Source organism: Lonchura striata, chromosome 3 (assembly GCF_050655825.1).
Source record: "Lonchura striata isolate lonStrDom1 chromosome 3, ASM5065582v1, whole genome shotgun sequence".
Classification (NCBI taxonomy): domain Eukaryota; kingdom Metazoa; phylum Chordata; class Aves; order Passeriformes; family Estrildidae; genus Lonchura; species Lonchura striata.
In genome coordinates, this window is record NC_140705.1 from 105,838,001 (window position 1) to 105,853,101 (window position 15,101).

Genomic DNA, 15,101 nt, shown 5'->3' on the forward strand with positions numbered 1-15,101 from the left:
AAGCATTTTCTAAAATAGTGCCACATGTCCTCACAGTGGAACACAAATACCTTATGGTTTTATCATCAAATGGGGAAACAGCCCTAAACATCACAGGGAGACAGCTCAATGGGTGGTCTGAAACTCCTGTCTTTCCTTCTTGGAGCAGAAAGGAAACTCACGTATCTGGTCCTTGCAGAAGAGGCTAATGTGTGGCTAGATCAGATAATTATGGGACAGTTTACACCAATAGGGTCATTAAACCTTGCTTTTCTTTCCACATGCTTAATTATCAGCAATATGAAGTTTGAAGAAGTGGGTGGCCAATTAATCTTATGCATCTTTACACAGTCAGTTTGATGATATGCTATGGATATTGTAAAGCATTAGGATCTCTTTAAACTCATAGTATAGGGTACAAGGCAGCTTCTACCTCTGCAGTTGATAGATTTCCCTTCATTTTGAATGACATTAAATTATATTCTACAAACGCTCTGCCTGCAAAAGAACAGCAGAAGCTGTTTTTTCCTTGGAATATGTGAAATCTGTTTCTTGGTAATCGCTATTTTTAATGCAGCCATGTATCAAAGTGCAGTATTCATTAACTCTATATATATAAAGATTACAAAATCATTCATTCTTAGCCTGGATTACTCAAATGCAAATCTTCTTCTGTAGAATAGATCCAGTCTAGAACACAGATCAATTTCTTCAAAATGTCAAAACTCTTATTTTAGAATCCTGCTTTGTGGGAGTTGCTAAAATCTTGTTTGCTCAGAAAAAAATCTTTGGACTTAATGCAATTGCTTGGCAGCAACTGGTGGAAGTGCAAGTCCAGCAACAAGGAGTATGATGTAACTAAAACCTTCCCTAAAATCTGGTGAACCAGGTCTGCTTTCAGATCATAACAACACCCATAGACTTGACATTTAGGACAGTTGCTGTGGATTTAGAACTAGCAAACCAAATGGAATGTGGTCTGGAGTGCATCCTGAAGTCAGATGGACAATGGCCGTATTATGGAAATATTAAATGTTCTTCACTGAGTTCATAGGTTTCTCTCTTTCAACCAAATCACTGAAGCATTCAAATATGAAAAGCTACAAACTCACCATATTTGTGAAAGCTGGGAGGAAAAAAAAAGGTTTTGGTTAAACTCTACACTCCGCAATCTTTTCTTATCTTTTTTTTGCTTTGAGTTGATGACATTCAAAGTTTGAAAATCATACCATTGAAAAAATCATACTCGTTTTTACAGCAATGATGTTGAAGTTTTTTGTACAATCAAAAAGCTGAAAAGACATAATCAACTTTGTTTCTCCTTTCTTTGCTGGTGGTCTGACTAATATAACACCCTTGGTGATAGACTGCAAATGCTACAGGGAAACATAGCAAAATTATTTTTTATAAGTTCTAACTTACCTTTGCTTTTTTAAAATCTCAAAACCACTCCTATTAATGGAGCCTTTTGTAGACTTTCTATCCTTTCCTACCAAAGCTTGCATTTTTGGTCTAAGTTACTTCACAGTGACCCTTTTCAAATGCTCAAATAAAACATGTAACTTTATTTGCAGTTCCTGAGGCAACCACTGTAAATGGCAGCAACACAGAGAATTGCTGTAAGTTTACTGTTATGTCACTATGGTGTCCATATATAAAAGCAAACTACTGTTTTCTCTGGAGCTGTAATAAATACATTTTAAGGCACCCAGTTGCTAAGGGCGATGATTGCGTTTCAGAAAGAACTGGAAAACATGTTTTCCTGGTGACAGGGAAGGGGCCCCGCAGCACCGACTGTCCCAGCCTGCCATCCCACAGTTCATCCTGCCACCCTGCTCCTGCACCAGTCTGAAGAAAGAGCGAAAGTGTGGCTCCATTCCTTGGGACAGCACCTCAAACCAAGAGGCTAAAGGCAGGATTTGTGGTGGGAGACCAGAAAAACCATGGATGCTCCCCCTTGTGCACTGTCACAGCTCCTAGGGGATTATGAACTCTGATGGCTTCCACTCTCCCTGTTCAGTGTGTGGCTGAGCAACAGGACCCCAGATTTTTGGGGTGATCATAGCAAAGCCCCCAGCTTGTCATCCTTGAAGATTGCACTCTCAGGCAAGGTGTCTGGGCCAGCAAGAAAATCTGAGAGTGCTACTTAAAACTCAGGTGCTGCAAGGACTCCTACCTTGCTAGATCTTCTCTAAAAAACCCAACAAAATATTTGCTTTAACACTTAGGCCATTTTTAGATGTGTAAAAGAAGTAGCAAGAAGTTCCACTTGGGAGAGTAAAGAATCCCTCCATGACACCAAGTATGTCAGTATCTGACTCCAAAATACATCCCATTCTCCTTCATTGCATTCAGTCTTCAGAGATGAGCTAAGGTGTAGAGCCAGAATTGTCTCTTCTCTGGCAATACTTTAGAATCCTGCACATTGGCATTAGTTTGAAGGACCTGCAGTTTCCTTCTGCCCTTGTTACATTTCTTTCACAGCAATCTTGCAGCGGAGCAGTTTGTATGAGAGACTTCCCCATTCACCAGGAAAGTAAGAAGAAATGCCTCTGAATGATAAAGAGCACAATGAACAGCACCCTGGTTGTACAAAACCTTTTAAGAACCTCAGCAGTCTTTCCAACAACATTGCACCAGCTGTTTCTGGTCTGTTTGGAAAACACAAGGCAGTATTTACACTTTCACATCATCCTAATTTTCTTTCAAAACCCAGCAGAAGGAAGAACATACAGACACCTCACTGCTGTCACCATGGTTATGCCTCTGAGTCACCTGTCAGAAAGGACATAACTATGCCCTGTTTGCTCAGCCACATCCCCAGCCTCAGAGGAGAGGTTGCTGGGCACTCTGTGGACTCTGCCAGCTGTGGGATGGCCACATGAAATTAGCACAGTTTCCATCTGGGTTGATCCAAAGTGAGGATCACCTCTTTTAATTTTAGTGAGGCTAAAACTTTTTCACCAAGAACTGAAGTATTCAGGACACAAAAAAGTGAATATTTATCACCTATGAAGGCAGAACATTTTCTTTGGTGAAGCCTTTTAAGAAATATTCAGGTTCAGCAAGTGTGGCACAATAAGACCTTATGTTAAATAACCATCCATAACAAAAATATAGAAACAAATGCTTTAACTACAATTCTTGTAACTGCATTTTTTTTTCCTTCTGCCAAGAATTGAGATGTAAAAGAAATTTAGTTTGTGCTTTGTGAGCCATTTGATAAGACTGTTCTCATAGCCAAAAGAGTTTGCTGAGGAACACAAGATTTTAGCTGAGCTACCCCAAACTTGATGGCATTCTCAGTGAGTAACCTAAGAGGAAGGGGCAGCACAAAGAAGGAGCAAATCCAAGATGCAGAAAAGCATATAAAGAATGAGATTAATCTATCTGGGAGAATTCAGAGCAGAATACACAAGTGGGAAGCAAAAGATATAGGCAGGTGTGAGAGGACAAAAACAACGTCCTGCTGATAAAGTCAGAGCAACTGAACCTTGTGATGTAATGTTAGGACAATGAAAGGAGCTCATGTGATGAGGGAAATTCTGTTAAAAGAGCAAGATAAAATACAAAGTTGAAATATTTAAAATGCAGTACTGGTAATTCAGAAATTTATCAGTCCACATTTTCCAAGATATTACCAGATTCTGTGTTGGGGAAAGAATTAAGTGTTAAAATGAGAGAGAAAAAGGGGTCTTATTTGGGGCAGATTTACAGAAGGCCCATTATGGCTATTTATCAGGGATGAGTGTAGTTACAAGAGGCAAAAAGTCCCCCAGAATCTAGACAATAATAATTTTAATATGGTCTTTTTCAGGATATAACATAAACACCTCCAGGCACCTTATTGAATATCTGTGATTTGGAAAGGGATTTCCAATTATCTTTAAAAACTCTATCCCAACACATATTTTTCAATGACTTTATGGGCTTAAAATCTTGAGCTTGAAATTTTTCTCACCCAATGCAGTTATAATCTCCCAGCAAACTAAAACATCAACACTCAGTTATAACAAGTTAATCACTGCAAAACTGATGTAAATGAACTTTTTTAACCATTGTAGTGATGAAATTTTGGTATTTCAGATACTCAGACATGAAACCTCTTAAATTTAAGACCAAATTTATTCTAGACAAACCGATATTAAGCACTCCCCAAATGTGTCAGTAGATACATGCAAAATCACCTGAACTGCAAAGCAATTTTCATATTTGATGTGTGCTGTAAATTTGCTTATACTCAAACCACTATTTTTGACATTTGAATTCTTCTTATTTTTTTCATATACTTTAAAGAACATCAGAATATTTTGCATAAAAGAATCAAATTTCATGTTTCAATGAGTCATCATCTTGCTCAGGCATCAGCTGCCCCTGTTCTTCTTTCCAGGAGCTATTTTTCTGTTAAAACAATGTTGAGCTCTACCGAAATGCTGATGAAATCTCAGTAAAACACCAGTTAGTTCCTATTTCATCTGTCCAGTCCTCAGAGTTTTTCAAGTTTTTTCATATGTTCAATAACCCTCACCCCTTGCAGGAACTGAGGAGTCTGACCAGAGAGACCAATATTTGCATTAAAATTGTAAGTGAATTTTTTAACATGTTCTTGAAAGCTGCTAAGTGTTTCTTTTAAGTGGAAAAACCACCATTGAAAATTATGGGCAATAATCAGCTCCTCTGAGAGTTGCTTGTTTAACTTCAGTTTACTTTTAACAGGTGTTCCCATAAGCAGGAGAGACTTTATTCCCTTTTTTGATTTATTATTCCCAGATTTAATACTCTTGATTTCTTCAGACTAAATTGTGTTGTGCACTGACTGGCCTGGTGCACAGAAAGGCTTTGCTTTTCTAGATCTGCTGTAAATGTTCCTCACTATTTGATCCCAACTTTTGATTGATATGTTGCTAGCAAACAATTATTCTTTTATTATTGCACTGTTGAAATAATGGATTAGACTGCTATCCTTGAAGAGTTCTGAGTAAAAATCTCAGTAGCATCAATATTCACTAAATTCAACACAGAAGACAAAGGAGAAAAGACCATTATGCTCAAATCACTTCTGGCAGAAAAGTCCAAGTTTCCAATGGAAAATTACCATAGCTAGGGTAAATATTGTGGCTGCATTTAAACACCAGCACAAAATTGCACCTGCAAAAGGAGGGAACGAGGCTGCAAACCAGGTGATGTTACTTCATCTGGCACACAGCTGCACTTTTGTTCCTGAAGGGGCCTCACTACAAAGCTTGTACAACACTTCACTTACCCCCAAACTCTTGAAATGACTTGGTGTCCATGTCCTAAAGCAGCAATGACAAATGAAGGGAATGAGGCCTTTCTCTAAAGAGGGCCTCAAATGAATAGAGCAGCAGATAAAATGTTGTCTTACAAAGGTCTTGGCCTCCATAAAATACAGTGATGAATGACTGATAGCTCCAGCACCACCAACGTGTAGCAGATAAAGTTAGAAGGTAACTTCTAAGTGATCCTGGTGCACTCCGCTTAAGCTGCTGGCTTTCTCAAGTGTGGGTGTTCCTGATTCTCTTGTTTATACACATAATATTTAGGAAAGCTGTGTCTTCCCAAGGGTCCCATTTCAGTAACAGGGGTCAATGGTGATTGAAGTCAATGGGATTTCAAAACATGCCTAAAGATAAACATATGCTTTGGTATACTGCTCAGAGCCAGAATGAATAGCACTGTTCAGTGCTTCTAATCAATAAGCTCTCATGTTTTTTGAGACATACAATATCTGATTATGCTCTTTATCTGCCCTCTGCCTTAGGAGTTTGTAGAATTCCTTTTATATCTCCTTTTGTTTTTAGAAGTAGGTTTTTAGTCGAAAGCTTGATCTGCTGATCTGAGAAAATATTCTGAGATAGTTAATAGCCAAAATTGAATACCCACTCTATTTTATTTACAGCTCACATTTGGCCTTTCAAAGCCCTCATTTCCAGAGCGTCTCACATTTTCTGCTTCATGAATTCTTAATGAGTTCCAGTTGAAAGTGCTACAGATCCACATTAGGATCATAAACCCCCCCTGAAAGGAACCGTGTGGCTTCCCCAGAGCCCCCGCTCCACCCCGCTACCCTGGCCTCCCCCTCTTCTGCTAAATGCTGGCAATCTAACCAGCAGTGGGGCCGACCCACTATGTTAAAAAATCCTTTTAATCCTCTTTATAGTTACAGAAACATTTGTGATTGATCTGTGGAGGCTTTGTGCAGTGCAGAACACCTGTGGCTCGGAGCGAGTGCCCCGCCGGAGTGCGCTCTGGCACGGAGGAGCAGCCCTGCACAGCTCCATGGCCACGGCTTCCACCTTCACACCACCACCTGCACCCCTAGCTCTGCTCTCTGGAAAGGCTTAAAAGCCCAATTACTCACTGTGTTTGTGTCAGTAAAACTCATTCACTGCACTGACTGGAGGCTGAAGTCCTGGATGCCCCCATGACACTGCTTGGTGTAGCCCAGAGTTATTCTTATCCCTGCTCTGTGAGAGTTTGGCTAACCTGAAATACAGGGTTAGATCCAGGCTTCCATCTGCCCTTGTAAAAATATCCTCTCTAAAAACCTGAAGCACCTGTGACTTCAGGCATTACTCTAAAAATAGATGTCTGCAAGCACTCAGATGGGATGAATTTGGTGAGAAGATTCCAGAAACTTTTGAAGCCTTTTAAGAAATGTCACTACAAGAGATAGCATCTATTCCTTTTGTTTCTCTGTTGTCTTTGAGATGTTCACCTTCAGCATTTTATTTCTACTTGCACCTTTTCCTTTAGAAGGACTCTGATCTACCAAAATGTGAATTTATTAAAGCATTAGCTGAGAAACTGCTCTGGGGTAGATAAGGATGGAGAGCCAAGACATGAAGAAAAGTAACCTGTGCTGAAAGATGTAAACCCACAATTACACGAGGAAATCCACTCTGGTATCCTACAGCCAATAAAGGTAATTTAGTGCAGAGGACAGGCAAGGAAGCCACATCAGCATCTGTGAAGACTAACAGCTCACACAGGAGGGGGGCTGGAGAGCAGGAGCTGCACATTGCTTGCTCTGGATATTGGAATCTGTGCTGACTGTTTTAACGAGCACAGCTAACAGGGTCCTCTGACACATGCTTCTCCAAATCGAGGGATTTATATTTTTTAATTTATTTTACTTCCTGGGAATACTATAGAGTCCACTGAATCATGAGCATACATAAAATGTTTTGAGATTCCCTGAGGACAGGGACCACAGAAGCTCAAAATGCATTCATGGTAAAGGCTACAAGCACTCTGTTGGATCCTGAGATATTAGAAACTGGTGGGGCTCCAGGCACGTAAAGGAAGGGTAAAGAAGGGTTGCTTTGTTTTATGGACTGCTGACAAGCATGACACTAGTTATCCTGGGGAAACCAAATGTACATCACATAGGAAGGCAATAAAGAATTACTGCTGGTTGTCAGTGTTCCCTCCACATTCTCTCCTCAGCTTGTGGGAGTCAAACGTTCCCAAACTGATAAGAACTCAACACAAAAATTAATTCTCATTACAAACCGAATCTGCTGAAAAAATGATCTTTTTAGTGAAAAACAGCTATTAAATGCCCACTCTATTTGACCTCTTGAACTTTCAGTTCACCAATAAATGATTAATAAAAAATAATAATGTAGTTCATAACATACTCATAAACTGGCACTAAGATGTTTTAATGAATATTCACTGGCTTTAAACTACATTTGAACAGAAAATATTGAAAATTTGAATTAAAATGGAAAATTAATAAAGTATCAGGCTACATTTTGCTTGTATTTATCCTGCTGAAAATATAGATTTGTGTTTCTAATTCACTTTTATGTAAACCTACAATCCTTTTTCTCCCCTGAATTTTTTTCTTGGAAGAAAAAATATAGTTTTGCCAGTTTAGCCAAGTAAATTCTCACCAAACCCAGCTAAGGGTGACAAAAAATAGGGTTAGGTCTACATTCTTCCAGGTCCTCTAGAAAGAGTTTTATGTCTCCTGTGACTTGCAGCAGTAAATGGCTTCCAGGAAATAGGGTGGTCTGCTCAGAGCCAGGCCTCTGTGTGCTGCTGCCAAAGGGTGTGACAAGCTCTGGAGCGACCACGGCTTCCACTGGAAAAAGATTGTTAGGATTATGCCTTTGGGATTTTCAGAGACTATCCAGCAAATTGTGCATCCAAATTTTCCCCTTTCTAAACTGCAAGGTGGCCCTGAGCTGGTCTTTAAGGAGATAAATTGTTGATATTGCTCATTTTCTCCCTAGGCTGATCAGCTGCCAGAAGTGCTCCAGATCACACAGGTTTTGATTCAGAGGTGTTGCCATTTTGGTTTTGATTGGAAGTCCATGGTCATGCCCTTTACACAATCAGGGTTGAAACGCCTCTTTGCATAAATAGACACACAGAGTAAGACCCAGAAACTGATCCACAAGTTCTTATGAAATTTCCAAAACAGAGAGCAAAGGTGTGTTTGGAAACTTCTTAAGATAAGGGTTCCTCTTTTGAGGAGCTGCACCTCTGCATTTCCTTCTGAGAAATGTAATTGCTGATGAAACCCTATTTACTGATGCAAAAAAAAAAAAATTATAAAATAGGACATTTTCAGCCAGCTACAACTGAAAACACAAGCAGCAATCTGAACCAGGCAGAGAGGAGCACTGCTTCCAGCTGCACCAGGAGGAGGTGATTTGGTGATTTTAGCTACACCATTGGGAGAAGACCTGTAACACCCAGTCCTCCTCCTTGTGTGAGCTACAGCCAATGCTGCAAATGCATCTCCATGCTGGGTAATGACTGACACACTGTTCAGTGAGACCTCAAAATCTCCTGCTTCTGAGCTATCTCAAGGAATGTGTACACATGCTTATATAAATAAAGGGGTGCTTTTGAAAGTATACCTTTGTGCCAAGCTTTTACCATTTTTTTCCTGCAGTTGCTATGGAATCTTTGCAGAATTGTACACCGTGGTGTTCGGGTCACTGGAGCTGCTGCCCCACATGGGTCCGTCATCTCAAAGAGCTATTGTATTCACTTGACATCTGTGAATGGCAGAGAGAAATGAGATGAAGATAGATTTATTTCACTCTGATTTTATTTCTCATATTTTCTTGCTGAAGTAGTACCTAAACAGCAGAGCTCTGACTGGAAGGGAACGTGATATCAAAAAACAGAAATGCAGAAATTGAAAAGCAAACCAGTGCTTCTTTATGTTGAGTTCTGGTTCACTTTAGGAAACAACTTGGAATATAGAAATGCAAATAATTATCAGTGCATCTCTCCTAATAGCCCTAATTATGAAGCAAAATCTAAAGCCCCCCCAAACAGGGAGAAAATTTGGATCAGAGTCCAAATTTCAGAACATAGATCCTTACAGTGATGCAGTAATATTCAGTAGAAACACATTCTGTGGGATGAATAAAAATGTCTCAAATACCTGGCTGATACTCAAGATCATGAATTAAAAACCTGGGTAAACTCTAGTTTGCCAATATTAAAACAAGAAAACATTATTTACCCCTCTGTTTCCCATGTCATACCATTGCATCCCAAGAAATTGAGATCAGGAAAGAGGACGTGGATGTGGATAGTTCTGCATCTTTCCTCCTTGTTTCAAAGGCTCTGAAAAGCTCATAATTCAACCAAATTTGTCTCTAACTCAAATAACTAGCCTTCCTTACATATTTAAAGAGTTTATATTTGTTTCTTTGATATAGTTCCTCTGAGAATCTGCCAAGTTCCTAAGTTCTTTGACCTTAGATGTCTTTTTCTCCATCTGTAATTCTGAATGTGTTTATTTTACAAGTGAAACCAAATTCTTAATTGATCTAAGGAAAGTCAATCTTTTAGATTAAACAAGTGCTCAGCTGTGCATATAAGAATAGTGGTAGATATGAATCAAAACATGAGCATCAACCATCAAATGCAGGCCAGATATCAGCATAGCTGATGCAGAGTGAATCCATGTTATATTCCTAACTGAGACCATGAGAAACAATAAAACCACACAGTACAAACACAGAAACTTAAATCATGCTCCTTGAAAAGTTTGCCAAGGTCCATGAATCTTTTGAACTAACCTGGGCCTATTTTGAAATGAACACAAAACATGATTTTGTATTGAAACCATGTGGGACTAAGAGATTTTTGTTACTTGGGGTTCATTTGGACTGAAACTTGAAGCTGAATACAAAGAGTGGAGCACAAAAGTCATCCAGCTGAAGAAAATCTTTCTGATATGACCAATGAAAAATCACAGATATTTTTTTTTTTTTAGTGAGGCAATCAGGGCATGTAAGCCATTAGACTCTGAATCACATGGCATAATTGCACAGATGTTTTTGGAGAGTAATCTGAGGGAAGGCACAGTAGGGAAACATAAGTAGCTGACAAATATCCATGAAGAGACTCCATCTCTATCACTGAAGGACATAGGACTTCCTGTTATCTGCTGGATATAATCAAGGCGGTCAAGAGTCTGAAAGTCCAAATTCTGTATTACCATCACCAAAGAGAATTACAAGCTGTCATTTGGGATAGAGAAACAGAAGGAATAAAGTTGTTCTGAAATGTTGAGCACTCAGACTGTCCAAAAAGTAGGAGTCATCAGTGCCCATAAATGTGTAACAATATGACTGTACCATATTATAGGAGGTACATACAAAAGAAGATGGCTTTGTGCAGTTGGAGGCTTCTAAACTTTAGTCCAGAAATTTTGACTCTGCTAGAAACGAGCTTTGTTTGGTTTAACTTTTTCAGTCTACAAAATAGCTTTCATGATGTGAAGATATTGTAAGGCATTTTAAGATCCTCACCAAATGCACAGAATGAAAGATAGCATATAAGACAGTAAAACCCTAAAATATGCAATTCACAGTTGCTGAGGTAAATGCCCACTTTGATGTTCTCTTTTGAATAAGAGAAAGAGGAACTCAGAGGAAAATGGGGTTTTTATCCTTCATAGTGGTCATGTGAAAACACTGGTTATTTTTTTTCTTTTTTAAATAAATGAACAATCCACAAACCAAATAGCATCTTCTGAAGTAGTTTTATTTCTGAAGATAAATTAGTAGATAAACAAGGAGGTGACTGAACAAGATATGGAATGTAAAACTATTTCCAGCAGAAATTATGATTTTTCACCAGCTCTTACGTGAAGCAAGGAGAACTTTAAATACATCTTTGAACAGTAACTCTTGCACATTTTACAGCAACAGAATAAAGCCCACTAAATTTTCTGTACCATGAAACCCCTAAAGTGAACGCTTTAGGACGCTGGAGAACAGTTCAATTCATTACCATGAAGAAAACACATGAGAGAAAACCCTTTGGATCCTTTTCCTACCACACGCAGCTAAAGACACATGAATGTGGGAAAGGGTTTGATTGACTTCTTAAAACTCTTAATGACACTCTTCTAGTGTTTGCAGAAGGTACTGGATTAACACATCTCTGGAGATGTCAATGACCCTGCCAGGCCAATTTTCTTACATTGTCTCCTGGGTAGTTTGCAGATCTGCCTAGCTAGCAGAAATAAAAAAAATCCATTACATTTATTTCATAAAAAACATTGAAAGAGAAATCAGGTGACCTGTGCTCCCCTTCACATCTCAGTCTCTGTAGAGCTTGAAACAGGCTCAGATAAAAGGGTGTCCTTGCCTCACAATGTATTTATTTTTTCTTAGATATCAGTTTCTGGATCCAAAGATCTCAAAAAATCAGTGTGTTCAGATCAGCAGCTCTGGTCCACCTCCTTACACAGTGGTCTTTCTTACTTAAAAGGATGAAAATAAAGAGCTCGCCAATAAAAAAATGATCAAAGCTGGTGGAAAACATTTGTTTCTAATATAATTTGTGAAGGGATTTCATCAGTCTCCCTTCATAACTAATAGAGATAAGAAGTTAGATAGACTTTGTGTGTTTAAGTAACCAAATAGAAGTAATTAATACAGATAACAAGGTTAATTCTTACTGCATGGAATCTGGCTCCATGCTGAGCAGATACAATAAAATCAGAGGAATGACTTTGCATTTGCAGCTATGCAGCTCTCAACATATGATGTTAAGATCAAAATGATCAAAGTGCTTTTCAATCCAGAAAGTGACTATTAGGGCAGCAGAGTTGTTTTTTCCCTGAGGATGGAGACCTACGGGCAGTTTGAGGTTCCTTTATCCCACCGTGACCCAGTGCCTAACCTGGCGCTGCTTGACAAGGAGATAAGAGAGGATCCCACACAACAGTGATGTTGTGACTCAACTCTCCCAGTTATCCAAGTGCATTATCATCAACCCCATGTGTATCAACATCTGAAGTGACTGCTCAGAGGATTTGAGATCTGATTAGCATTACCAGATGTGTAAGGAGCTGAGGAAGTAACAACATCAATTTTCACTTCCATTACTCTGCTGATCTGCCTCCTGGGCCACTTTCTTATTCTTTCCAGTAATTTCCTTCCTTTTCTTTTCATGTTTTTTCTCCCTCCTTCCTTGACCAAATAGGGAACGGCAACATGGCTGAACAATGCCTGAGGGGCAGGATGGAGCAAGCAGCCAGCAGCGGAGAACATAAACTTTAAAGGAAAATTAAAAGGTAATCCTATTCACTGATTACTACTTAGTGAGCCCTGCTCAGAATCCAGAAGACAAATTAAAAGTGTCAGTTTAGGAACCTCATTATTTTAAGTCAGTCTGGTGAAGGCTTGATTAATTTTTTTGGATTTAGTGTTATCAATACTGTCTGTGGAGCAGTAACAGCTCCCAGCTGTTGCTGATACTCAGCTTCCCAAAATGGGGGGTGAATTTGGGACTGGGAGATGTTGTCTCTTTGGGTTTTGTTTTTATTGGTGTTTTTTTTTTAAATAACAATTTCCCATTCTCACAAACAAGACCAACACAACAGGCAGGAGTCTTCTCTCACATGTACTGTGCAGTAATGAGAATAGTTCAGGACAGTGACTGTTTTGCTGGACAACAAAAGTACTAAGAAACTGGACAAAGAGCACAGAAGGCTTGAAAAAAGCCTCTGATTCAAAGCAAATATTTTTATTTGAATTTTCAAATGAATGTACTTTTACTGCATTCCTTCCCTTCTGGGCTCACTTTCCATAAACATGCTAGTGAATGAACTTTATAAACAGGAATACTTGCTAAAAGCTAATTTTAGAGAATGGGTTTTCAACTGCTCTCCAAAAGCAAATTCCAAACCAAACTTTAATACAAATTTTATACTTAGTGATACAATTTGGGCACACTTGGCCCACCTACATCTGCTACTATTGACCCAGCTACAGCAAGTGCCTTCCTCAGTCTCCTCCCCATCCCTGCTCCCTGTTTCTGTGTCTGCTAAAGGAAACTGTCCTCAGCTCCAAGTCCTGCCAGTTCAGCTCTGTCTCCCTTTGCTTCCTAGCTCAGCTCTATGATATGGTTAGGGTGTTAAGAATAACATGAAACTTATTACAGTTTGGCTTTTTACATTTTTTTTTAACAGTAGTGCAAAAGAGGAAGCCAGAGACTAAGGAAATTTCTATTTAATTATTTTTAAAGAAACTCCTAATTAATTATTTAACCTAGAAGATCTGACAGAACGGTAACTTCTGGCAGAGGTGAAGGGATAAGCAGTCAGAAATGGCCTGAAAGTGGTAATACATAGTACAGGTCACTGTACTTTCTTGGTGACACTTTGATTTCATGCTTTGAAACATGAACTTCTTAGTGAGTTTTATAAGCCATTTCTTTGGGAGGAGAGCTAAAACCTTCTAAAAAAATTCTGTGCAAATCTGTGCAAAAAAAGAATTTTTCCCTAATGGGTATTTCAAATGCATTTTAAATGGTCATCTTGTGAAGAAACACATGAAGAACATGATAATAAGAGTAAATACATGAACATAAAAACATGAATGCCAGTGGACAAATTGCTTCTGATTAGGTGTCTAGCTCTAAAGAAAGGTTGCTTCAATCACCTCTCATGGGTTGTTACATCAGCTGTTCTGTTTCCACAAGTAGATAAATGGGCAATTGGTGGAATGTACACACACCTTCATGTCCCCAGGGAGTAAAGAAGCAACACATCTGCTGTCCCACCTCGAGCCCATCTCTAATAAGCCTAAAAAACAATCTAAAATAAGGTATAGAGACATTGAGCAATAGAAAAAATGTGAAAGTAACCCAAGAAGTTTGCAATGAAACCACAATTGTGAGAAAATCAGTTAAAGGAAGTAAAATCCCAGCTCTGCTCCTAACTCACTGTGTGGTCTTGGGCAAACCACAAAAGGGCCATACTTTGAACATCTTACTCACACTAGTAACCAGCTCCTTACAAAGCATTTTTGCTTAACATCACAGTCCACGAAACTTGCACTTGAGCTATGGAAACAGCATGAACATGGATCTACTTACATGAGGCTAAGTATTGCAGTCTGATGCTGAGGGTTTTTTTGCCTCCATCTATCCATAAAAAACAGAGAAAAGCTCTAACCACTGTGAGAGTGGTGTTGCTGGGATTCAGTCTAATTAATAAACATTTGTACAGCTCTTGGAAAATGTAAAGTGCAAAGTAAGTGCTATGCAGCTGGAACACATGTAGTTTAAACCTAATATCTCAGCCTTGAATCTGCAGACTTTTTAAGTAGCTGCAACATGTGTGTAAAAGAAGAATAAAGGACTGTCAGGATCTCATCCATAGTGGGACTGAAGACTCTACAGAAGAACACAGCACATGCTATTTTTACCAGTGTTTCTGTGTCTCTCCCATGTTATTAAGAGAGTGCCTGTCACAAGCCACAGCCATTGCTCCACAAGTCCTTCAGTGTGCTAGAAAATCCCAGAGATAGCTTCATACCATATCACCCTTATACAGTGTGGGTCCAGCAGCAGTACATTTGACATATCCCAAATCTTTTCCATATATTTGGCACTGCCATACCTTAGTCCCCTAGATTTTTGCTCCACCTTTCTTGTTTTCCTAATACAGTTAATGCTACCCAGCTGTTTGCAGTCAGCTTTAAAAAACTATAACTAAATTAGCATTCCTGCTGAAGGCTTATTCCCTGAGCATATATTCCCTACACTACTGATGTTCTCCATACATTTCTTGACAATCAAGTACAGCTTCACTTTTATTTGCACAG

The 15,101-nt window shown here is 39.0% G+C and overlaps 1 long non-coding RNA gene across 1 annotated transcript in view; it reads left to right on the forward strand.

Annotated features, from left to right (window-relative positions):
* The window catches only part of LOC110479103 (uncharacterized), an 84,424-nt gene that overhangs the window by 32,757 nt on the left and 36,566 nt on the right, over nt 1–15,101 (forward strand). The window contains exon 2 of the long non-coding RNA XR_014954026.1: nt 12,475–12,565. This is a non-coding gene — a long non-coding RNA (uncharacterized LOC110479103). The remainder of the gene's footprint in view (nt 1–12,474; nt 12,566–15,101) is intronic.